Source organism: Ictidomys tridecemlineatus, chromosome 3, assembly GCF_052094955.1.
Source record: "Ictidomys tridecemlineatus isolate mIctTri1 chromosome 3, mIctTri1.hap1, whole genome shotgun sequence".
In the NCBI taxonomy this organism is placed as follows: Eukaryota; Metazoa; Chordata; class Mammalia; order Rodentia; family Sciuridae; genus Ictidomys; species Ictidomys tridecemlineatus.
In genome coordinates, this window is record NC_135479.1 from 173,441,164 (window position 1) to 173,468,172 (window position 27,009).

Sequence of the window (27,009 nt, forward strand, 5' to 3'; positions counted from 1 at the left end):
TTTTATTGCCAGCGTACCCCATGTTAAATGGAAATTTGCTTTGACATTGCATATGTCTTTGAGAAAGATGACCCTGTTCAAGGACCAGGGTGGATCCAGATTTAAGGTGTATCCTGCAGGTTTTAGGAAGTATCCCGGTTTAAAATAATTTGGGTTTAAGGCGTTCCCGGTTTAAGACAACCTGGTTTAGGGAAGTTCCAGGTTTAAGGTTATGCTGCTGGGTATAGGGCGTTCCTGTTGCCTGAGTTCCGGTTGAGTTCTCGTGGAATTCAGAAAGTATTTGGGACATGAATTGCGGCAGGCAGAACTTGGATTTCCCCAGAACGTGTTTGTACAGGGCTGGTGTGAGTTTGGGAATAAAGAATTGATGTTTGAATCTACAAGGTGTGTGGTGGCTTGTGATCTTGTGCCCAGCCAAGACTTCAGCATCAGCCTCGACAGTTGATGGAATTATAGACATGTGCCACCATGCCCAGCTATACTCTATACTTATGAATTTTGAATCATTTTTACATTTCTGGGATTAATCTCAGAGTCAATCATACATAATATATTTAATATGCTGCTGAATTTAGGTTGTTAATTTTTAAAAAATATTTATTCTATAGTTGTAGTTGGACAACTACCTTTATTTCATTAATTTATTTTTATGTGATGCTGAGGATCGAACCCAGGGCCCCACACATGCTAGGCAAGCACTCTACAGCTGAGCCACAATCCCAGCCCCACTTGTTAGGATTTTTAAAAAAGATTTTTGTATTTAATACTTATAAAGGGTATTAATCTTTATTTTCCCTGTGATGTCTTTGTTTGGCTTTGGAATCAGGGTAACATTGGTCCTGTAAAGTAGGTTAGGAATTGTTCCTTTCTCTTCTACTTCTTGGTAGAGTTTGAGAAAGAGTTGTGTCTATTTAAAGTTTTGGTAGAATTTACTAGTGAATCCATACTTTTCTTTAGAAGAGCCTACTAGCTTGTCTACCTTGTTTATTTTCCCCTTTACTACTTTTAGCTGTTTTAGACTAGATTCTTTTTCATTATTGGTTTTTAAGAATTTAAGTGCAATTCTAGTATCAGTTCTATTGACCTTATGAAATACTTCCTCTTGCAAGAATTTCACTTTGTAATAAGTTGTCATTGCAAAAATATTTTATGTTGCAGCTGAGATTGGTGGGAAAGGAAGATGCTAGTGTGTTATTATTTTGTCTTGTTTCTTTGTTATTAATATTTTGTTTTTTTTTTAGATTTACACTATAGTAGAGCATATTTTGACATATTATACATACATGGAGTATAACTCCCTATTCTGGTAGTTGTACATGATGTGTAGTTTCACTGGTGGTGTCATGTCCAATTCATTTCACAGTATTTCCTATTCCCATTCTCTCTCCCTTCCCTCCCTTATCCCTCTTATTGTGTGTTAGCATCTGTATATCAGAGGGAACATTCAGCCTTTGGTTTTCTGGGACTGGCTTATTTTACATTTGCTTTCAAAAATATTTTTTATATATTTTGAAATTGTAGATGGACACAATATCTTTATTTTATTTATTTTTTAAATGAGGTGCTGATGATCAAACCCAATGCCTTACACGTACTAGGCAGTGCTCTGCCCCTGAGCTACAGCTCCAGCACCTTACTTTCATTTTTGAGATGGAGTTTTACTATACTGCTCTGGCTAGCCTCCAAATTGTGGTCTTCCTGTCTGAGCCACTGAGTAGAGGGGATCACAGGCCTATGCCACCATGCTTGGCTCAAGATGCAAGTTTTAAATGAAAGAAGATGTTTGTGTTCACAAGTGAATATTTTTGTGTTATGATTTGTACATGTGTGTGTGTGTGTGTGTGGTGGGGGTTAATGTGGTACTGAAGACCCAACCCAGGTTCTTCCTCACTTGTGCTAGGCAAGTGCTTTACCACTTATGTATGACACCAGTCCTTGTATGGTGTTCTGTTTACTATATAGCATCATAAATCTATGGATTCAGATGATAACAACCAAGAATTCAAAAAGCTTTTTGTATTTGAAAAATACAAAAAAATTCAAAATACATGGTGCTAAGATCAATAGATTAATGAAACAAAATATCCACATACAGACACTAGAGATCAATATGCAGGATGATTAGAAGGAATTATTTGGGGATAAACACCCATGGACGGAAGGGAATGGGATGGGAAGATGCAAGACTGAGCAGAGGGGAGTCACCTGAGGTAGGGGCACAACAAATCTTAGGAAACCCAAAAATCACATGACACTTCAAAATTGTCCTTCTTTGGGGTACAGTGGCTTGGCCTGTATGCCTGTAGTAATCACTCCTTGGATACAATCTGTCCCTGGAAGGAGGGGAGGCAGGACCCAGATTTGCGGCTGTCTCCCACACACACACACTCCAGCTGCTGGGTGGGTAAGTTCTTCATACTGGAGGGGAATCTGGGAGGCACCTTCCAGTGTCCACTCCATAGATCTTAGTGTATATGGAGAAGTCCATGTCTGTTTAAGTGTTGGTCATGAATCCTGAAATAAAATCTACTTGATAAGTGATGCTGGAAACATTGATTGTAACCATGGAGAACACACATGGATTACACTGTTATCTCATCTTACCCAACATTAACTTCAGATAGATTAAAGAACTGAAAGAAAAAAAGAAACAATATACCTAATTCTTAATAGCTTGAAGGTGAGGGAAATGCAAGTAAACTTAGATGATGCCAATAAAATGATTAATAGATTTGATTACATAAAAAAATTTGCATTCAAAATTTTACACAAAATTAAAAGGTAAACAACAAAACTGAGAACATGTTTGAAATAAACACACTGAAAACATTAACATGTATTCATTTATATTTGATTGGTTCTTTATGTTATCTTATCCATTCCTCCCCCTTTTTCTTTATTTCACTCCATTTTCTGCATTTGACAGAAATCATTTGACCTTTGAATTTCTAAGTCTGGATCTGCCACAGCCTGGCTGGCTGGGCAAAATAACCCATGGGGTGACGAACAACTTGTGTAGATTGATACAGCAGGAGTAGGAGCCCTTTATTATAGGACAGAAGTGGTATTTATACATTCCACACAGCTTATCTAATTAATATAATTAGATCTTATTAACAGCGGTCAACCAATAAGGAATCTTTACACTTAATGGCTCACTTTTGTTACTTCTCAAACCACTCTCTCTGGCATTTTGCCAGGTGCCATCCTGACTTGTTTACAGACTCTAACATGGATTTTTTCACTTGGCATGATATTCTGATTACCATCCATTTACTGGCAAATATCATAATTTTGATCTGTATTTAAAAGAGGGATCCTGGGGAGGGAGAACATGGCAGTGGGTGGGAAGAGAGCAATCCCGTGATCTCCTCAGCTAGGCTGGCAAAGACAGACTTCAGAATGACTGGATGATGCCTGCTCAGGAACATCCAGCAAAGTTGGGCTGAGGTGCTGCCTAAGTGAGCAGTTTTAGTTTCTCAGAGGCCACAGTGTGCTTGGGCACAGGTGAATCCAGGCCACCGCACTCGGAGGTACTGGCTGGTTGATTGGCGACCTGCTGCGACTCAGCACTACAGAAGACCCTTGAGTGGAGTAGAGAAAAAAAAACTTTGTATCTTTTGAGGATCTTTTGAAGTGGTGCCAACCAGGCCTCCATGGGCCAGCAGACTGAGAGTTGAGGTAGGATTTAAGAGAGGCAGACCAGACCCACCCTTACCATCGGACACCCCAGCAAGGAGACTGGTATCCACCATGGCAGAGAACTAACATCATCAGAGTTTGGTAGATGGGATCCCTCCACAGCAAAATTGGTGACCACAGGTGTGGGACCCTCAGCCATCCCTCCCTATGTAGCTGGGAAGTCTCAAAAATCTCTCCCCAGCTCTCCATGAGCATGATTATAGGAGCCAAGGGATAAAGGAGGGGCATCTGATCTCCAACTCTTCCTCCCACCAGCGCTGACAGCTGAAGATGCCTTTTTAGCCAGCTCCCGGCGGTGTGGCTACAGGAGGGAATCAGGCAAAATAGGCTGACAACCTTGGTGTCTGGGTGAATGGCAAACAGAGTGCCCAGTCGTTCAAAAGAACAGGGCACCCAGGGGGCTGCAGGCTGGGAGAGTAGCTAGTTCTGTGGAGAACAACACTGATGAGGGGGGCCTGACTGGCAGGAGATGTGTGTGGGGGGGTGCAGGGGTGGGGAAGGAGCTGGATACCAGGAAAGGCACTGGGCAACCAGAATTGGAGAGTTGCTCAATGGGGAAGAGGAGCCACCTCATAGGAATTGTTTCCTGCATATTGAAGGCAGTAGCTTGGCCCAGAGGGCACAGCTCCACCTACTGGAAGAGAAGATGATCAAACTCTAAGACTGCATTTATCTTTTTTTTCCTTTTCTTTTCAAATTTTTCCCTTTTTCTTTTATTCTTCCTATTTTTCTTCCTCTCTTCCTCTTTTGTGACTTCTTCCTTCCCCTTCCACTAGCTTTCCTCCCAAGCATTATGACATCTAATATGTGTAATTTAATAAATGTCTATTTGTGAATGTTCTGAGGCAGTCTATACTGCTCTCAAGTCCCTAGCTACCCTTAAATACTCCAGTGTATTCTCCTGTTAACATCTCCCATCAGTAGAGCAATCTTCCAAGGTTGCTAAGATATATCAACCCCCATACCATCACATAACCTGATCTAAACATAAAGTCCTAAGACCAAACCACAGATCACTATACACCTTCAGAAAATGTATGCCTTTTATGAAATGAATAAATTTAAAGTATTTACTTTAAAGTACAATAAAACCCAACATCTTTAGACATAGTCTCCCATCACAAAGAAGAGATCCTGGAGATATACAAAAGCAAAACAAATTTATAGGAGTAAATAGTAACACATCAGTCAAACAAGGGGGAAAGTAATTTGAGCATCATGAAAAAACAGGGAAAAGGATTACAAATAATGCAGGACAGCCTAAATCTACAGGAGAACCTAGAGGCATCAGAAAAATGGTCAGACATAGAACTCAAGGCTACCTGACTCAGATGGAATGGAATCTTAAAGAGGTCAGTAGACAGCAAACACACACAATGAAAGTACACTTCAACAATGAATTACATAAACAAATTCAAGAAGCAAAAGAACAACTCTACCGGAAGATAGAGGTTATAAAAAAATCAAACAATAATCTTAGAAATGAAGGAAAATATAAACCAAATTAAAAAATCAAATGACAGCATTACTAGTGGAGTAGATAAAGTAGAAGTCAGAACATCAGACAAGGAAGACAAAATATATCAACTCGAACAGAGCCTAGTCAACTCAGAAAGGCTGGCAAGAAACCACGAGCAAAACATCCAAGAGATATGGGGTATCGTGAAAAAAACAAACTTAAGAGTCCTTGGGATAGAGGAAGGTATAGAAGTCCAAACCAAAGGAATGAGCAATCTGTTGAATGAAATAATTTTAGAAAACTTTCCAGACATGAACAATGAAATGGATGTCCAAATCCTAGAAGCCTACAGGACATGGAGCATACAAACTACAATAGACCAAATCCCAGATACATTATTATGAAGATCTCCAACATACAGAACAAAGAGAGAATATTAAAAGTTACAAGAGAAAGGAGGCAGATTACATTTAGGGATAAACCAATTAGGTTAATGGGTGATTTTTCATCACAGACGCTTAAAGTGATAAGATCATGGATCAACGTATTTCAAACACTAAATGTAATGGGTGCCAACCAGGAATATTGTATCCAGCAAAATTAAGATTCAATTTGACAAAGAAATAAATATCGTTCACAATAAACAAAAGTAAAAGAATTCACAGCCAGAAAACAGCACTGCAAAGCATTTTGGGCAAAATAATACACGAAGAGGAAATGAAAAACAACAACCAAAAAAAAAAAAAAAACAGTGAGAAATACGTCAGTAAATGAAAGGGAACTAATCAAAGAGAGAAAAACAAACCAAATTAAAAATAAATAAACAAACATGATCAGAAGTAAAAACCATATATCAATAGTAATGCTAAACGTTAATGGCTTAAACTCAACAATAAAGTGACATAGGCTGGCAACCTGGATTAAAAAAACAGATCCAACAATATGCTGCCTTCAGGAGACTCATCTGATAGGAAAAGACATACACAAGTGAAAGGTTGGGAAAAATCATACGACTCACATTGTCCTCGGATGCAAGCAGGGATGGCCATTCTCATATGGAATAAAATCAACTTCAAGCCTAAGTCAATCAAAAGGGGTAAAGAAGGACACTATGTACTGTTAAAGGAAACCATTCCCCAACAAGACATAACAATTATCAAATTATGTACCTAACAATGGTGTTGCTACGTTCATAAAACAAACTCTCCTCAAGTTCAAGAGTCAAATAGACCACAACACAATAATTAAGAGTGACTTCAATACACCTCTCTCACCATTGGACAGATCTTCCAAACAAAAGGTAAATAAAGAAACTATAGAATACAATGACACAATTAATAACCTAGACTTAACCGACTTATATAGAATATATCAACCATCATTAAGTGGATATACTTTTTTCTTAGCAGCACATGGATTCTTCCCCAAAATAGACCATATATTATGCCATAGGGAAACTATTAGAAATTACAAAGGAGTGGAGATAATACCATGCATCTTATCTGATCATAATAAAATGAAACTGGAAATCAATGATAAAAGAAGGAAGAAAAAATCCTACATCACTTGGAGAATGAACAATATGATACTGAATGATCAATGGGTTACAGAAGACATACAGGAGGAAATCAAAAAATACTTAGAGATAAATGAAAACACAGACACAACATATCGGAATCTATGGGACACAATGAAAGCAGTTCTAAGCGGAAAATTCATTGCTTGGAGTTCATTCCTCAAAGAAAGAAAAAACCAACAAATGATCTCACACTCCATCTCAAAACCGTAGAAAAAGAAGAGCAAAACAACAGCAAATGTAGTAGAAGGCAAGAAATTATTAAAATCAGAGCAGAAATCAATGAAATTGAAACAAAAGAAACAATTGAAAAAATTGACAAAATTAAAAGTTGGTTCTTTGAAAAAATAAATAAGATTGACAGACTCTTAGCCATGCTAATGAAGAGAAGAAGAGAGAGAACTCAAATTACTAGCATACAGAAAAAAAAGGCAATATCACAACAGACACTACAAAAATACAGAAGATAATTAGAAATTATTTTGAAAACTTATATTCCAATAAAATAGAAGATAGTGAAGACATCAATAAATTTCTTAAGTCATATGATTTGCCCAGATTGAGTCAGAAGGATACACACAACTTAAACAGACCAGATGCAATATCAATAGAGGAAATAGAAGAAGCCATCAAATAACTACCAACCAAGAAAAGCCCAGGACTGGATGGGTATACAGCAGAGTTTTACAAAACCTTTAAAGAAGAACTAATGCCAATAGTTTTTAAGTTTCAGGAAATAGAAAAAGAGGGAATACTTCCAAATTTATTCTATGAGGCCAAAATCACGGTGATTCTGAAACCAGACAAAGACACTTCAAAGAAAGAAAACTATAGACCAATATCTCTAATGAACTTAGATGCAAAAAATGCTCAATAAAATTCTAGCAAATTGGATACTAATACATATCAAAAAGATTGTGCACCATGATCAAGTAGGATTCATTCCTGGGGTGCAAGGCTGGTTCAGTATATGGAAATCAATAAATGTTATTCACCACATCAATATACTTAAAGATAAGAACCATATGATCATCTTGATAGATGCAGAAAAAGAATTCACCAAAGTACAATATCTCTTTATGTTCAAAACACTAGAAAAACAAGGGATAACAAGAACTTACCACAACATAGTAAAAGAAATCTATGCTAAGCCTCAGGCTAGCATCATTCTAAATGGAAAAAAAATTGAAGGCCTTCCCTCTAACGTGTGGAACAAGACAGGGATCCCTCTCTCACCACTTCTATTCAACATAGTTCTCGAAACACTGGCCAGAGCAATTAGACAGATGAAAGCAATTAAAGCTATAAAGATAGGAAAAAAAGAACTTAAATTAGCAATATTTGCTACTGACATGATTCTATACCTAGCAGACCCAAAAGGTTCTATCAAGAAACTTCTAGAACTAGTGAATGAGTTCAGCAAAGTGACAGGATATAAAATCAACATAAATAAATCAAAGGCATTCCTGTATATCTGTGACAAATCATCTGAAATGGAAATGAGGACAATCATGCCATTCACACTATCCTCAAAAATAAATAAATAAATAAATAAAATACTTGGGAACCAACCTAACAAAAGAGGTGGAAGACCTATACAATGAAAACTACAGAACCCTAAAGAGAGAAATAGAAGAAGACCTTACACGATGGAAAGATATACCCTGTTCATGGATAGGCAGGACTAACATCATTAAAATGGCAATATTACCAAAAGTACTCTATAGGTTTAATGCAATGCAAATAAAAATCCAAAAGGCATTTCTTGTAGAAATAGATAAAGCAATCAAGAAATTCATATGGAAAAATAAAAGATCCAAAATAGCAAAAGCAATTTTAAGCAGGAAGAGTGAATCAGGCGGTATAGCATTACCAGACTTCAAACTATACTACAGAGCAATAGTAACAAAAACAGCATGGTACTGGTACCAAAACAGGCAGGTGGACCAATGATACAGACTAGAGGACACAGAGACCAATCCACAAAATTGCAACTATCTTATTTTTGACAGAGGGGCTAAAAGCATGCAATAGAGGAAAGATAGCATCTTCAACAAATGGTGCTGGGAAAACTGGAAATCCACATGCAACAAAATGAATCTGAATCCCTTTCTCTCACCATGCACAAAAATTAACTCAAAATGGATCAAGGAGCTTGATATCAAAACAGAGACTCTGCGTCTGATAGAAGAAAAAGTTGGCTCCAATCTACATACTGTGGGGTCGGCTCCAAATTCCTTAGAAGGACACCCATAGCACAAGAGTAAAAAAACAAGAATCAACAAATGGGATTCACTCAAACTAAAAAGTTTTTTCTCAGCAAGAGAAACAATAAGAGAGGTAAATAGGGAGCCTACATCCTGGGAACAAATTTTTACTCCTCACACTTCAGATAGAGCCTTAATATCCAGAGTATACAAAGAACTCAAAAAATTAAACAATAAGAAAACAAATAACCCAATCAACAAATGGGCCAAGGACCTGAACAGACACTTCTCAGAGGAGGACATACAATCAATCAACAAGTACATGAAAAAATGCTCACCATCTCTAGCAGTCATAGAATTGCAAATCAAAACCACCCTAAAATACCATCTCACTTCAGTAAGATTGGCAGCCATTATGAAGTCAAACAACAAGAAGTGCTGGCGAGGATGTGAGGAAAAGGGTACACTTGTACATTGCAAATTGGTGTGGCCAATTTGGAAAGCAGTATGGAGATTTCTTTGAAAGCTGGGAATGGAACCACCATTTGACCCAGCTATTCCCCTTCTCAGTCTATTCCCTAAAGACCTAAAAAGAGCATACTACAGGGACACTGCTACATCAATGTTAATAGCAGCACAATTTACAATAGCTAGACTGTGGAACAACCTAGATGCCCTTCAATAGATAAATGGATAAAAAAATGTGGTATTTATACACAATGGAGTATTACTCTGCATTAAAAAATGACGAAATCATGGAATTTGCAGGGAAATGGATGGCATTATAGCAGATTATGCTAAGTGAAGCTAGCCAATCCCTAAAAAAAAATGCCAAATGTTTTCTTTGATATAAGGAGAGCAACTAAGAACAGAGCAGGGAGGAAGAGCCTGAGAAGAAGATTAACATTAAACAGGGATGAGAGGTGGCAGGAAAAGGGAGAGAGAAGGGTAATTGCATGAAAATGGAAGGAGACCCTTATTGTTATACAAAATTATATACAAGAGGAAGTGAGGGGAAAGAAAAAAAACAAGGGGGAGAAATGAATTACAGTAGATGGGGTAGAGAGAGAAGATGGGAGGGGAAGGGAGGGTAGGGGGGATAGTAGAGGGTAGGAAAGGCAGCAGAATACAACAGACACTAGTACGGCAATATGTAAAACAGTGGATGTGTAACCGATTTGATTCTGCAATCTGTATACTGGGTAAAAATGGGAGTTCATAACACACTTGAATCAAATGTGTGAAATATGATATGTCAAAAACTATGTAATTTTTTGAACAACCAACAATAGAAATTTTTAAAAAATTTAAAAAATGGAGTTGTTATAGGGAAAAAGAAGCAAGGCACTGAAGATAACAGGTAACAAGTTTTATTTGGCTGTAGCCAGGTTCAGAGGGCACAGCTTTTGCTTTAATCAACTAATCTCCTGAACCCCAAGTTCAGGGAGTTTCAGAGTTTTATACCCAGCATGTAAGGGGAGGGTATCAGAAATTTACAGTCTGCAAAAGTTCACATAAAAGCAGCTTTTCCTTTCACTGTTTTGAGCAAGTTACCTCTTCAAGGACAACACCTGAGAAAGGGAGAGCTTCTTCTCCCCTTTCTTCTCTCCCCCTGCCAGCTGTTACCATGGAGCCCATTTGTAACATGTCTTAAAAAGGTAGACATCTCCGTGAAGCCCAGCTCAAGGCCAGAGGCCTTGTTTGCACATTTCTTCAAAGTACTAAACTGGATACGTTTGTGAAAAACTAGTAAGGGAGTGTCCAGCACCTGGAGTGCTGGTATCTTCTCAGCCAATGGCCAAATAAAACAGGGCAACATGAATATAGGAAGTTTATCTCCATTTAACTCTTTTGCATAGACTCTTTTGCTGACAGTCCTAATGTTAGTCTGGGTGAAGATTTCTGGAGAGGCCCAGTTAAGATGTTTCAGTGGAGAAAGTGGGTGCTACTTCAGAGTCACATGAGTTTCTCACTATATTCCTCTGTTCTCTGCTCTCTTTCTCTCTGCCCTCCACCTTTCCTCTTTCTGCTCTCTGCCTCTCCTTTTCTTCCCCTGTGGGCAGCCTCCCAATAAAATCTCATGGTTTAATCTCTGTCTTTGAGAGTCACTTGCCTTTTATATCAAGGCAAGCATATAAAGAAGGGTTTATTTAAAAAGAGGTAACACAGATTTCTCCCTCAAGGGAGAAGGGGGCCATAGCTGAAATCTTGGTATTCAAAGAAGTGAAGTGTTCTGCCATTTTTGTATGTCCTAGGTTTCTATTGTTCTCCTGCCTTTTTAAATATATTTTTGAGTTGTAGCTTGACACAATACCTTTACTTTCTTTCTTTATTTTTATGTGGTGCTGAGGATCAATCTCAGACCTCTGCACATGCTAGCCACAACCCCAGCCCTATTCTCCTGCCTTTCCCCGTTTTCTTTCTCCTTCCTGCCTATGTGACTAGGCCCAGCACTAGGCCTAGGAATGTTTGGTGGGATGGCCCAAAAGTGGGAAACAGATGGGCTGAAGGGGGAAGGGCAGGATGGAGTAGCTAAGGACACATTAACAACCTTATAGCTCCCTGTAGAGAGGAGCAATTCCTGGGCCAGGTTACCTTGGCAACAGGATGGAGCAGGGGTAGATTCTTGATAAGTGTGGAGGAAGGGCTCTGAAGGAATTAACATTTCAGTCCCTCAGGGGACAGTGTCCAACTTCCCAGACTCACTCAAAATTAGTCTCCATGGTTTGACCAAATTCGATTTACCTATCTATACTGACTGCCTGTCTAATTCTGGCTTCACTTGGCCTAATCTTTCATGCTTCCAGAATCCATTTTATTTTTACAGAAACTGAATCTTTCAATCTTCCATAAACCAATCAGAGAATGCATTCTCTTCTTTTTCTTTCTTGCAGTGATGGGGTTGAAGTCAGGTCCTCACCCATGTAAGTGCTCTTCCAATATGCTTGTTTCCCTGGCTCAAGATATTAGTTATAGAGTTACCCACAAATCCTCACAGTAGCCAATGCAGAGAAAATGACCAAATCCAATTTTGTTTACAAAAAACAGGACACTGATATTGAGAAAATGATACTGAGCCAATTCATCAAAGAAGGGCTGAAACAGGAACTAAGATCTTAAAGATACAGTCAAGACCTCAGGACTTCTAAGCTGGGTTTGGCTCTACACTTGGAGCTGACTCAAGGAAGGTCTTAGATTCAGACTTAAAAAATCACAAAGTGGGGGCTGGGGATGTGGCTCAAGAGGTAGCGCGCTCGCCTGGCATGTGTGCGGCCCAGGTTCGATCCTCAGCACCACATACCAACAAAGATGTTGTGTCCGCCGAGAACTAAAAAATAAATATTAAAAATTCTCTCTCTCTCTCTCTCTCTCTCTCTCTCTCTCTCTCTCTCTCCCCTCTCTCACTCTCTCTTTAAAAAAAATCACAAAGTGGAGAGGCAATGGAGGAGAGCACAGTGGTAGTCAGTGTCCAGCTCCATTGGTGATCAGTAGATATCAGCTTAGGATTCATCTCCATTGTCACCATGCCAACTGCTCTGCTCTTCAACAAACTGTGCACAGTGCTGAAGGTCCAGGCATGTTGCTAGATGCTGGCAATCTGGAGATGAAGGATATCACTGCCCTTTAGTCAGGTCAGGGAGGCAGGTGTGGAGACAAACTATGACATCAGAAATTACACCTGACCTATGATGTGCCCACTCCAAGAGAGTGAGTGGCAAATATGGCCACCTGGAATCCATCCGCTTTAATTAGTATTTCTATCCTTTTTGGAAATATAATTAATTAGGAATATTATATGGGCTTAAGCAGATACAAATATAAATATTAGTTTTGTGTAAAATGGAGACATTTCATATCAGTAAGTGAAATAATATTGGGATGTAATTTTCATATATAGATGAAATTGTGAACATCTCTACCTCATACCCAAAAGTAATATAAGCCATAAATAAGGACCTAAATATGAAAATTTAAATTTCACTACAAGAAAACACAGAATGTCTATGACATTGCAATCACACAGAATTTCTTCTTTCTTTCTTTCTTTCTTTCTTTCTTTCTTTCTTTCTTTTTTATACTGGGGAGTGAATTCAGGGACACTCAACCACTGAGCCACATCCCCAGCCTTTTTTTGTATTTTATTTAGAGACAGGGTCTCATTAAGTTGAATAGGGCCTTGCTAAATTGCTGAGGCTAGCTTTGAACTCTCTATCTTTATGCCTCAGCCTCCTGAGCTGCTGGGATTACAGGCGTGCCCCATCATGCCCAGCCAGATAAAATTTCTTAAACAAATTTTGGAAATTAGATAGTATAAAGAAGATGTCAACAGAAATGATGCATTTAACCTTATTGAACTGTCTACATCTGTTGATCAAATACAAAAGATAATTTAAAACTGGCATTACTCTTGGAGAAAACATAGTAACAAAAGACAAATATAGGATATATAATAAAGCATACATATATTTTTAAAGTTCTAAAGTTTGAAGATTTAAGAAAAAAGATTTTGACTTTGTTGAGCTTAATTTATTAAAAGTCACTAAAGGTTAATAACAAACATTTTAAGTCAAGAAAGAGGAAATGAGCCAGGCACAGTGGTGCATGCCTATAATCCAAGCAGCTCAGGAGGCTGAGGCAGGAGGCCATGAGCTCAAAGCCAGCCTCAAAAAATGAGGTGCTAAGCAATTCAGTGAGAATCTTGTGTCTAAATAAATTGTAAAATATCACTAGGATGTGGCTCAATGGTAGAATGCCCCTGAATTCAATCCCTAGTATCAAAAATAAATGAATAAATAAATAAGAAATGAAAACAATAACCTAGACACCAGATTTCTTACTCTGGGCCACCAGCCAAATTTCTTGCAACTTAACATTACCCATGAGGGCGCAATTGTAGAGGCCCTGGGTAGGCACAAGGAGATCAAGTGGGCAAATCCAGAAGCAGGAAGAGAGAGAAAGGACAGCCTGAGGCCCAGGGCAATTTCTCAGGTCTTACTAAGCTCTGAGTTTTAGCCCGAAGCCAACAGAGTCCTCCTCTTTCCCCATCAGGTCTTTCTAGTTCCTTATTTCTCTTTCCTCTCTCCCTAGCACCTCTTTGACAGCCATATCTTTTGAAATTCCCATGTACACTTGTGATACCAGTCCAGATAGGGATATATCCAGATTTTGTGGAGGAAGATGCTCATATAATTGGGGGAGGTTAGAGAAGTCTATTTAAGGAAGACTGAAAAACATTAAGTATGCAAGTTACAAGAACACATGGCTAGGGGCTTTCTGAGAATCCTGATAAGAGAACTAACTAACTATTAGACTGGTTAGTTTTATAGGAAACTTTCCTCCTGATGCATTCTCTAACTGTTGAACTACCTGAATGTTCACTTTCCATCCATGGTCAGAACCCTTCACGCTTGCATTGGGGGGATAAAGAAAATGATGGAGAGGAAAAAGACAACTTCTTTAAGGTCCCTCAAAACTTTGTTTCAGTTGGAAACTGTAATCAGGCTGAGCAACAATAACCCCACTTGCAAAATCCACATTTCTGGTGAGCTTTTTACCTGCTTCACACAGCCTCTGGCCTCCCGGTGCTTTGACGTTAGCTGTCCACTAGGTGGCATCAGGAGGTCGCACATCCCGGACTGCTTTTGGAGGGAAAGCACTAAGCTCACCTAAAAGTGTCCTTTCTCTTTTCCTTTAGCTACTGAAGGGCGCTGCTGAAGTCTCCTTTGGCCCCTGTGGAAAGAAAAATCCGTTGCACCAGGCATCAGAGTGGTCGACAGTTAAACCGAGGCAAAGGAAAGTGGAGAACACAGCTTAAAGAGCTGCTGTTAGAAAAAAGGCAGGTGCAGGGGCAAAGCCTGTGCTGCTGCCCAGGCTTACACCTAAGACCCAGGGCCCTGAGCTGTCAGCACAGGCGCCCTCCCTGACCACAGTCTCTTCTTCTCCTGGGGCTTTGTATCCAAAAGGTGAAAGACAGGTTCCATCTTCTCTGGGATGGTACACCTGTTGCTGTGGTCTGGCTCCCCACTCACCAGAGGCCTTCTGCTCCTTTACTAGGGCTGCCACCTATTATCCAACACCACCTGTACTGCCAGCCACGTGTTCAGGAGGAGCCTCTCCCACCTGGTCACAGTAAGTAGGCCAGAGGGAGTGAACTCCACCAGGTTCCCAGATACCAATCGCAGTCTTTCAGCTGAACCCACCTAGAACGCATGGAATCTGTGGAAGACTTTAGATTCACCTATTGGAAACAAGCAGACAGAAGATATCACCTGAAAAACAAGGTGACAGCAACATCACCATTGAGGGCAAGAAGCAGATACCAGGGTTCTTCTCTCCAGCATATGCAGGCATAAGGCAGAGCTCGAGTTGCTGGTATATGAGCCAGTGGTAAATGTATATGATAACACAACCTTGTAGTAAGTGTTGGATTCAGGCTGCTGTGCTAGCATTCACTTTTTCACTGAATCATAACTGAATGTGGGAACTTCCTTGCATATGCTGTCATTTAACTCTCTCTGGGAAGAAATCTGTAATCCTAGTGTATCAAATGAGAAATGCTCACAGTAGATAATTAAAATTTACCCAAAACATTACAACTCTCACCCCAACCAATGACTTAAGTTTTAATCTTTCTGGGGCTTTGGGGTTGTTTGTTGTTCTTCTTCAGCTCCCCAAATGATTCTGATGTTAGGAAGGGCTGAGAACACTGCTCCAGGAAAATGTAGTGAGTTCTGAGTCTCTTTACTCCAACCAAGTTTCCCAACTTTCTATTTTTCTACCATTGTCTTCTGTGTTCCTTTTCCTAGAAGCTCCTACAACTCTCCTACAAGGTTAGATTCTCTTCCTATGTTCTCAAACCATCTAGGTTGGAGACAAGCCTGGAGCCAATACAACAGCAGTCCCTGACTGCCTCCCCCATCCCAGCCCCACACACCCTTAATAGGCTTAATTAAGTTCCCCCCACTCCAACACACACACACTGTTATGATGGCAAGGACTGGGAGAATGGTGATGATCACAGCTCCCAACTTGCTCTTGCATCTCAGCTCACTCCACTCTCTGCTCTTTAATAAATAATAAAAAGCTGCTGCAGCTGAGTTCCATAACTAGGACCACAGCCCTAATGATCTCATTTAACTCCAGGGCCTCACTTCATTCCCAGCTTCCTCCAATATCTTGATTTTTTATGTTAGAAATGAGATAATGAATGGGGAGCCAGGTAAGGTAATATATAACAAGAGCCTGTGGATATAACGTCATCCTCTGATGCCAATGCAGCCACCAGAAAAAAAGGACTGGAAAGGGGATGCTTATCCCTTATAGGAAATAAAAATTTCAAGGGATGGTGGTAGGTGAGAGTAAGCAGCCAGAGGGTAGAAATCTATGTGTGGAGTGTTCCACTTTTTCTTAGTAATTATCACAGTGCTGTTAAATGATTTGTTAGTGTTATTGAAGGTATGCAGGTGAACAATGCAAAAGAGCCGCAGCTGTTGGCCTAAAACAAATCTATCCAAGTATAGAAAAGAATGTGTGGAAGGAGTTTCTTAAGTGGGAAGTGTGTCTCCTTGGATAGTACTTTTGTTCTGCATCTACTTAAGGAAGGGCCTGGAAGTCTCCAGTTTCTAACGCCTTTACACAGCTGCCCCTGGCCAGCACAGTCTCTCCCAGACTCTAGCCCCATTCAGATTAATGTCACTCAGATATGGTTTAATATCCACCATGGAGAGGAGGTTTTAGAGAGCAAAACTTCTGCTTCTGGTTTCTGGATCTCTGTGTTAATGCAGTTAATATATAAAGAAAATATAAAAATGTCTGTTTAGACAATTTATTTCTTGATTGAAAAGCTTATATGAAAGGAAAACTGTAAAAATCCATAAAATTTTGAAATGCATTATTTTTGCTGAAATAAAAATGTTAAACTAACTTGATAAGAACATCCTGAAAACAGAATATTTTAATACTTTTTTATGGAGAAAATGTATATTTTATGAATGAAACCTAAGTCCATTCTGTTGTGGTTGTTAAAAATAAAAATGATTGTAACAGGCTAAAAGGCACCAAGAGGAATGTTAACGAACAGTTGTGTTCCTTTTGCCTTTAGGAACAGAAACTAAACACACTTAGTTTAAGCACAAGGGATGAGAATAACTCATAATCTGATCAAAAAACAAAGATAGATTTAAGACTGAACATCAAAGAATGTTTCAAAAACACAGCAACAGACACACAAAAGGAGACTTTAAGAAATTAGAAAAAACTGGATCAGGAGGCATCAAGCCTAAAGCAAACCTCTTCAGAGCCACAAAGGCCCCAGCAAATGTCAGAATACTGGGTCACTTTAAGTGTTTGTGAGAAATGTGTGCATGCAGTACTGCACAAGACTATTGTTGGAAAGTAAATGCTGTGTTCACCCTAAAAAACAATCTGGTAATGCTCAGAAAAGTTCAGGTAATACTCTTTTGAGGAAAAAGTTATGTTTATGGGCACCTGCCTTAGGTAAATTCTCTCACAGGTGCATAGGGACAATTATGTGTGGTGATAGGGGACAGCAGAAATACAAATGTCCACTGCAGGACAATGGAGAGGTAGAGTGTGCTAAGGCTCATCAGAGGCTACTGTGTCAGAGTTCAAAGCTGCAGGTGAAATGTACATAAAAAGATCTTAGTAACTTGTAAAGAAGGGCTTTGATTGTAGATTACTGGTAGAGTTCTTGCCTGGCATGCATGAAGCCCTGGGTTCACTTCCCAATGCTACCATAAATAAATAAATGAATAAATAAATAAACAAACAAACAAATAAAAAATGTTAAAAATTCATTCTTAATAAAACTAGATATGTCTCCTGAAACTTTGTACATCAAGTGAAAATATAATCACCTATAGAATGAATCATTCCTCTTCCTATAACTTGTCCAAGGTGATCTGTGAAAATGGTTCACTATTGTCTTGATACACAAAACTCCACAAAATCTTACAAATAAAGAGGTTCAAATTTTTGTGTTCACTATTAAAACACAAGGTAACTGCCAAGTCATCAAGGTATGCATATCCAAAGGTCCACCAAGAGTCTGAAAGATGTCACTTTAAATATAAAATGTGGGTTGGCATAGTGGTTCATTCTGTATTCCCAGGAGCAGTAGAGACTGAGACAGGAGATTCCAGAGTTCAAGGCCACCCTCATCAACCTTGTGAGGGTTTATGCTACTTACTGAGACCCTGTCTTAAAACAGAAATTTTAAAAAGACCAAGGGATTAACTAAGAATTAAGTACCCCTGAGTTCACTCATCAGTAACCAAAAACCCAAAAGTAAACAAAAAAATGTGTGCCTTTCCACTGTTAAAATGGTAGAGTTGATTAGTGTCTCTAAAGAGTAGAGCTGACATAGGGTCCATAGACCAGAAAAAGTACTCAATTTTGGCAGACATCTTTAAATGTGGAAGAGTAATGCTAAACTTGAGGATTTAGATATGAGTTTTTTTGGTCATTTAATGTATCCAATGAGTAAAGAACCTAGATATACTGCCACATTTATAGAGCTCATGGCCAGATTAACCCATACATGAATTCCCCTGCCCCATTGAGATGATCCTTACTGAAAAAGAATTGTTTCCTAAACCAGAAGAAGAAAATGAACACAGGCATGAAAACAAACACATGCACAAAAAGGAAACACAAACAAACAAAAAAACAACAAAAAGAAAAAGAATAAGGAAGATGTCTCTAAATTGCTGAGACTGGCCTTGAACTTTGAATCCTCCTGCTGCAGGCTCCAGAGTCACTCAGATTACATATTTGCTGCAGCATAGCTGGCTAAATATACATTTAAATAAAATAGAAATGGGATGAATTGCTATAAAAAAAGGAAAGTAGATAAAGAGAAACAACTTAGGATAAAATACTCCTATTTACATTAGAAAAGGTTAGGATTCTGGGGGTGGGTTGCAAACTATGTATAATGTGAGATTAACTCTATTGATTTGTCCTTTAGACAGGAAAATCATAGGAAACTTAGATGCACTTTAATGCAGAAAATCTAGGTATAGAATAGAAAATTTACAATTCTAGGGACTGGGGTTGGGTCTCAGTGGTAGAGCACTCACTAGCATGTGTAGGGCACTGGGTTTGATCCTCACCACTACATAAAAATAAAGAAATAGAGAAAATGTGTCCATCTATAATTTTTTTTTAAAAAGAAAAATTACAATTCAAAATAGACATAGGACTCTCCTTTTCTCAAAGCAACCTGCTCCCCTTACTCATTTCCCTACTTAGCCATGAATGCTTTAAAACTTAGCTTCTCCATCCAGTTCCAGGATGAATTAGCTTATGGTCTTAAGACTATGATCCAGCACCACTGAGTCTGGTCTCTAAAACCAGGCAATCCCTGCACAAATGGGGAGAATTAGCTGGGTTCAATAACCCATTCAGGAAACCCCAGCAAATTAAAAGACTGTGGGAAGAAAAACACATGTTTGAGGCCATACTAGGCAACATGGCCAGATCTTGTCTCAAAACAGAAAATAAAAAGGGCTAAGAAGAAGCTCAGTGGTTTAAAGCCTAACATTCAATCACAAGCATGGGTGGAAAAAATAAAATGGGATGCAGGATTGGACACAGTCATTACTTTATGTGGTTGGTTTGTTTTTGTTTTGGATACCAGGAATTGAATTCAAGGGCACTTGAGAATGGGTCCAAATCACCAGCCCTATTCTTTCTTACTTTCTTTCTTTTTTTTTTTTTTGCTATTTTATTAGAGAAAGGGTCTCACTGAGTTCCTTAGCACTTCACCCTTACTGAGGCTGACTTTGAACTCAAGGTCCTCCTCCCTCAGTGTCCCAAGAGACTGGGATTACAGTGGTGCATCCCTATGTCTAGCTAATTAGTCTATGTTTATCTGAAATAGGGAGAGAATTTTGATACTGATTTGAAACTGCCAAGGACTGGAGCCTGCCTTGCCACCCACACCCACCCACCTTTTCACTATCTAATTCAATCAAAACCAAGCAATTTCAACAATTCCCTCAGGATTAGTCCATTTGCACCTTAATCCTACAAGGTTCTTCAATCAATTTGTGATGCAAATGGATGTCCCAGGAAAGTGATTGGATATGTCTTCTGAGGTCAGCTACAATACAGACCACTATAAAAAGTTGCAGTCCATACCAGACTGAATCATTTGCTCCTTTTTCTTGTCCAGGAACACACCTTGGCCTGGTAGGGAAGCTGAAACTATGGGGGTCCCTCTGTCAACCTCAGAATCCCTGACTCCCAGGAGGGCATGTCCAGAGACCAACATGCCACCAGGCCTGAACCCAGAACAGGAGTGGGCCTGGGCAATGGATAATTTTCCTGCTCTAAGCCGCCACTCCTGCCAGTGCCTCCAGAGCTGTGGAGATGTGAATTTTTTGGTAAGCTATCTCACTGGGCCTACACAGAACAGGGAGCTGTCTTTGGGGATCTGAGAGTAGTGTACTAATGGAATATGTTGTTACACAGGAGCAGAGAATTGAGAGGGGCCAAAAACGAGGTCTAGACCTGAGCATCCAGGAGCCAATGACTGAATCCACTCAGGAGCTCTAATCACCTCAAGAAGAGGCAAGCCCTACCATCAGTGCAGCCCAATGGGCCCTGAACCTCCCAGGAGGTGCCAGTGACTGGGCTATTTGACAGACACACATTCAGGCTGCCTCTTGGAGACTAGCTCATCCCTCGAAGCTGCTGAAAACCAAGGCTTACATCCCAGAGGAACCCAGAATAGAAAGGAATTTCAGCCTGGAGAACGACTTGCAGTACAATACCCATCAGCCAATGCCCTGGAAGGAGCCTGAAAAAACTCCATTGGGGACCCTCATACTGACCTTGTGGACTTATGCACTGGGACTGTGCCCTGTATGCCTAGGAGCTTTGGCTGTGTTGATCTTTCTCTCCTGAATGAATTAAAGGTTCTTCAATAAGAAAAAAAAAATCTTTGTGTAATTAATTTGATAAGGAACTCTTCTTTTAGATGGACTGAGAATTCTAATAGTTTCTAATCTGATTGAATTTTTCATGATAATTAAACCCATTCCTTTATTCACTCATTGTCTATTGATTTGGAGGGAGTAAGTCAGGATGGGGAGTTGTATAGGTGGGTCTGGGGCAAAAAGGAGACAATTACCCAGGTCAGAGCTGTGGGCTGAACCCAAGGGCATCTCTGAAAATATGAGGGTAGGGTTTTAACAGAGTGTGTAGTTGGGTGGCCACTTGCTGGTGTTTCTTAAAAACTGAATGTGACCTTCTTGAACTCTAGAGAGAACCAGCATCAATAAGTATCCTTTAAATGGTCTCTAGTTACATTACATAGGAAAGAAGACCAAATGAAATCTCTAGTCTTGGGCCTTCTGAGATGACAACCAAGGAATCCAAGACATCAGCTTGGCTGTCCAGGCAGTTACAGAATTCTGCCCTGGTAGGCTCTGTCCAATGGTGGGTGTAAGGATGTCCTAAGGCCTTAGCCTAAGCAACTCCATTTTAAAACTCCAGCTTGAAAACTCCACTATCACCAGGCATGTCTACCTACAGAGCCCTCTAGTATGGCCCTCAGACACAAATTAGTCACTTCTCCCTACCCTGTCAAGTTCAGAGTTGAGCCTCTCCTATGTTGCACTCACTCTGATGAGAGCAAGAAGCAAAAACATCAGGGTAGGAAAAAATAGACCAGATGCTTTAACCCCAGAGCAAATGATGTCACTAAAAAATCTGGTGGCAGCTGATAGGAATTGAAAGGGTGATCAGAAGCCCCCAAATTTAGTATAAATGATGGAGCAAATGAACAGACATTTAGCCAGCTGACACTGATGCACACAAGCCTGAGAGACTGATGAGGACCTAGAATGACATCCCAACTCTTCTCATCTGCCTGATCCTTTGACTTGTTCTCATCTCTTTCAAATTCTACAGCAGCCTCTTCACTCTAGTGAAAAAAAGGACTTTTCCCTATGACCACTTCCTCAGCCAGCCATCAGCTCCACCCCAGAAGAAGCTTGCCTTAGTTTCTGACCTGATCACTGTGGTCAAAGTAAATGTTCATCTGCTGGATTTAGAGCCCAAGGCTTGAGACTTTTGATCTGAAACTTAAGCTTAGCATGCAGAGGAAATTTCTATCATGAGTGTATCATGATTAACTGTGATTTTAGTGCTTAGGATTAATCTAGAGTTGTTTGCTGTGAGTTGATTATGTTTATGAAGTGCTAACATTAAAAATTGTCAGTTCCTTGATTAAGAACCTATAGAGTAAAATTGTATTGAATGATTTGAGTGAATAAAGCATTGAAAATGGCAGAAGCACATGGACATTATTAATTTCTCCCCCTGGACTGCATAAGTTGCACCTTTTTCCCATCATGACAGTGGAGTCACATGGCAAACATCAGTTTGCTCAGGTTGCTTTAGCCAGCTATCATCAGCAGGGTGCCATGATGAGTACCAGTAGTCTAAGCTACACAGGAGTCTCAGACAGGAGCACTGCTTGAAGCCACCTTGAGCAACAGAGCAATATCCTGTCTCAAAAAATAAAAAGATAAATTACTATACAGTAGGTTGAGCTTCAAGGGATGTAAATGCCTTCATTACATGGACATGGACTTTTAAATTTTCCTGTTTCCTGAAATCCAGTAGGTTTTAGATAAAGGGATTTGGATTTAGAGGGGCTTAGGTGCTAAGTCTTCCTGAACAGTGGAATCAGACCTGTTTGTCTTTTTTTTCATCAGCTTAATTGAGTATTAATTGTCCATGACAGGGAATGGGAGTAGAGGTCAAAGAGGAGTTGGAGTGTTTTGTGGTTAGATATAGAGAGAACATTCCATGTGATCACCCTTACTTCTAAAGACTTAAAGTCTAAATCAGCTTTTCTTCCTCTCCTTCTCCTTGTTGATTTTTTTTGAAACTTGAGGACAATGAGAGTATTAGGCTCCACAATACATAAAGGCAGGAGGCTAGGTGAAGTGGCCCAGTCCTATAGTCCCAAGGGCTTAGAGTTTGAGGGAGGAGGGAAACAAGTTCAAGGCCAGCCACAGTAAATACGGAAGTCCCTGTCTCAAAAAAAAAAAAAAATTAGAGATGGAGCTGAGAGAAAGAAGCCTTGTTGACCATATGTGAAGCCCTTGATTCAATCACCAGCACCACCAAGGGGAAGAAAAAAAAAAAACCACAATGAGACATGACCACATATGCCACTTTCCAACATTTCCAGACATTGGAAAATTTTATATTTTACAAAAGTAGTTGTACAAAAGGACATCTTTTCATTTTTGAGAAAGTTTTCATTGTTTTACACACACACACACACACACACACACACACACACACTCTAACACACACTGCCTAGCCAAATAATTAGCATTGTCATAATGTACTTTCTTTTGGTTAAATTGGCATAAAACAAAATTAGAATTATCTAGAAGTCTTTATACAAAGTGTGCTTTCAGTATTGAAAATCATGAAAAGAAACACATAGCATAGCACATGATAAAAATAATGCTGGCAAAATAAAATAATAGAAAGGAAAAGAAAAAATAACATTAAACTGAATTTTTTTCTTGGTACTTGGGTATGAACCTGGGGTACCTTAACACTGAGTTACATTCTCCGCTGTTTTTATCTTTTAAGGGACTCTCACTAAGTTGCTTGGGGCCTCATTAAATTACTGAGGCTAGACTGGAACTTGTGATTCTCTTGTCTCAACCTAATGAGTAGCTGGAATTATAGATATTTTAGGGATTGATAATGGTCAATTGCATAGAGGTAGTACACAAAGCTGGCTAACTTTCACAATCACTAACTCTATTTCAAAATCTTATGTGGAAAAAAATTATGCTTTTTTAAAAATTAAAATTTATTTTTTAGTTGTAGTTGGACATACCCACCCACTGGGCAAAGTGCCTAAGGCCTTATAATTCTTTAGGGGCATATAAAATTGTTTTCATTTCTTGTAAAACTAAAAGAAAACAATTAACTCTCATACCTAATATAACATCTAATATATAATATTAACATCTTGTCTTAAAATCATAGTGAAATGATTTTAATTTAATTTAATTTTTTATTTTCATTTGTTTAAAGAGAGAGAGGAGAGGGGGGGAGAGAGAATTTTTTAATATTTATTTTTCAATTTTCAGTGGACACAACATCTTTATTTTATTTTATGTGGTGCTGAGGATTGAACCCAGCACCTCTCGCATGCCAGACAAGCGTGTTACCACTTGAGCCACATCCCCAGCCCCAATATCTTTATTTTTATTTATTTATTTTTATGTGCTGATGAGGATCTAACCCAGAGCCTCACATGTGCTAGGTGAGTGCTCTATCACTGAGTCACAACCCCAGCCTCCCACCCCCCCCCTTTTTTTTAAATTTTAGGGCAAGAATCTCCTTGGAGATAATGTTCACATTTATTTTCTCTATGGTATTGTTTTTCTGAAATACAAGCAAGAGTCTCATGATCTTGAATTGAAAATGATACATGAAGAAATATGATACATGAAGAAATCTCTGTTTGAGAGAAAGAAGCCAGTGTGGATTTTACTGTCACAATTTTTGTCACAAAGATCCAAGGAGGAGAAGTTTTTATCCTAGGGAGTCAGAGAACACACAGAGAAGCATAGACTCCTTCACAAAGTTTCATCTTAACCATGCAGGACCAAGTGAATTCTGCTTTGAAGTGGGTTTATAATTTGGCCTCTCTAGAGATAGAGCCCCAGCTGCTGCTAACACAAATCCCTAGGATACCAGGAAGGACTCACCTACCCACTAGGCAAAGTGCCTAAGGCCTTATAATACTTTAGGGGCCTACAAAATTGTTTTCATTCTCTGTAAAACTAAAAAAAAACAATTAACTCACATACCTAATATATCATCTGATATATAATCTTAACATCTTGTCTTAAAATCATAGTGAAAGAATTTTTAATTTACTGTATTGATAGCCTTTTCAATGCAGGAATGAATCTCTGAAGTTTCAAGTGTGCCTGGGGCCAAGATTCAGGGTGGGTCCCTGCAAGAGGCAGAGGGTTACAGGTTCTGTTCCAATTCCTCAGCTTGAGGAAGGCTTAGCTTTTGACAAGTAGAAAAGGGAGAGGCCAAGTGCTTTAGTGTGAGTTAGGGAATGTACCAGGAAGAAAAGAAGGTATGTCCTGACTAGAACTCCATTTAATTGTACTATGACACTTTTACTTAACGAATCTTTAACTAACCTTAACTAATCTTTGTATGGTTTAAAAGTTTTTCTTTTAATAACCTTCAGTATCTTTTGCATCTATTTCATAATTTAATAAACTTCTTAATTGAATTACTTTTGATATTATTTGCACCCATTTTGCAGACTGAAATCTCAATATTTTTGTAGTTTTTGTGATTCTACAAATATTTTGCTAAAAAAAGCCATTACTTAAATTTCATTTCAGTAGAATAATTTCCAGGAAGACACAGAAATAAATGAAAGTGAAAGATTAAAGATCCTACACAAAATCTGTAAAATTGGGTAGCATCATTATTTTTGTTTAGGGATTTAAAATATGCATGATTCCATATTAATGGGAAGCCATGTTTTTAATACTATAAATATGTACATAGATGTAGAAATCCCTAATACTCTCTAACTCTTGGATTTATAAGGACATTTAATATGTCCTAGAACCTCTATACAATCAATTCCGTTTTGATTTCTAAAGATTGTCTTGTTTCTAACTAAGTGGATCTTTTTTATCTTATACAATGAAAGAACACTATTTTTGTTGTTGTTGCTGTTCATAGAGTTTCTTGTTTTCTGGAAATAAATCTATGGAATAAATTTTTTAAAGTGGAATTCCTGTGTCAAACAGTATATTTAAAATTGATAGTATACATGGCTATGTTGCATATTCAACTATCCTACCAAACTCATTCAAACAACCAGTATTGAGAAATGTATTTTTGCCAACTTTTTAATGATATGGGTTATAATGACAATTCCTTCTTCTTTTTTTATAAATTAGGAATCAAATCCAGAGATTCATGCATGCTAGGCAAGTGCTCCACCACTGATCTACATCCCTGGACCCTGTAATAAAAATTTTTAACACTTTCTAATATGCCATTTAAATGTGTGTTTCTTTAACTTTTCTTGTGTCTAACATTAGTGAGGCTAGCCTTATGCTTCCTACTAAAAAAGCTTAGTAGTATTATATATTTATCTGAGGGAATTTGAAAAGAGTTCTGTAATTTTGAGCATTTTTCTAATCAATTTTGGGTGAATGTCATTGATTCTATCTAATTATCAATAATTATTATGTTCAAAAGCATTAAGTGTCCAGTCTTATGTACTTTGTTTTGTCTTTGCCTCATTAACATCCATTTTTTCTTCACTATTACTCATCCCAATCTGTTGTTTTGCTGAATCTTCAATTATGATTTCAAATCTTTGACCTCATAACATCTCTTTATGGTTTCACTTAGCACCATAACAGTCAAGAACTCTGGATACCCAGTGGAATCTGAACTCTCCTTTCCAGATTCCAGGTTCACACTGCCCCCAAACATCATTACTTTGCTGCTCTAGGAGAAACACTCATGTAGTTTTAGCAAAAACATATCAGCAGTCAGAATTGGGTGAAACCTTGGTGGGGGGATAACATCACTTAACAGAGCTCTAGAGTACCAGGAGAAAATGTAGCAGAGGAAAAGATTCAGGAAGAAGAAAGTACCTTGAGTCCAGGAAGAAGTCAGTCTCTGGAACTGCATTGGCAATAGAAGTCACCATCGTAATCCTGGAGCTATCAAAGTTGTGTGCAGTTTCTGAAAAGAAAAAAGAAAGAAAACAAAGAAAGAAAGAAAGAAAGAAAGAAAGAAAGAAAGAAAGAAAGAAAGAAAGAAAGAGAGGAATGAAGGAAGGGAGAAGGGGAGGGAGAGAGGGAGCCCTTTGAGATGAAATAAAAATGCCAAACTGTGACAATATGAAAAGAGCTCAGGGTGAAAATTCAGCCCAGGAGGCCAATACCAAGTGCAAAGAGAAACATAAATGTCAATCCAAGGGATTAGACTTTTATATCTGT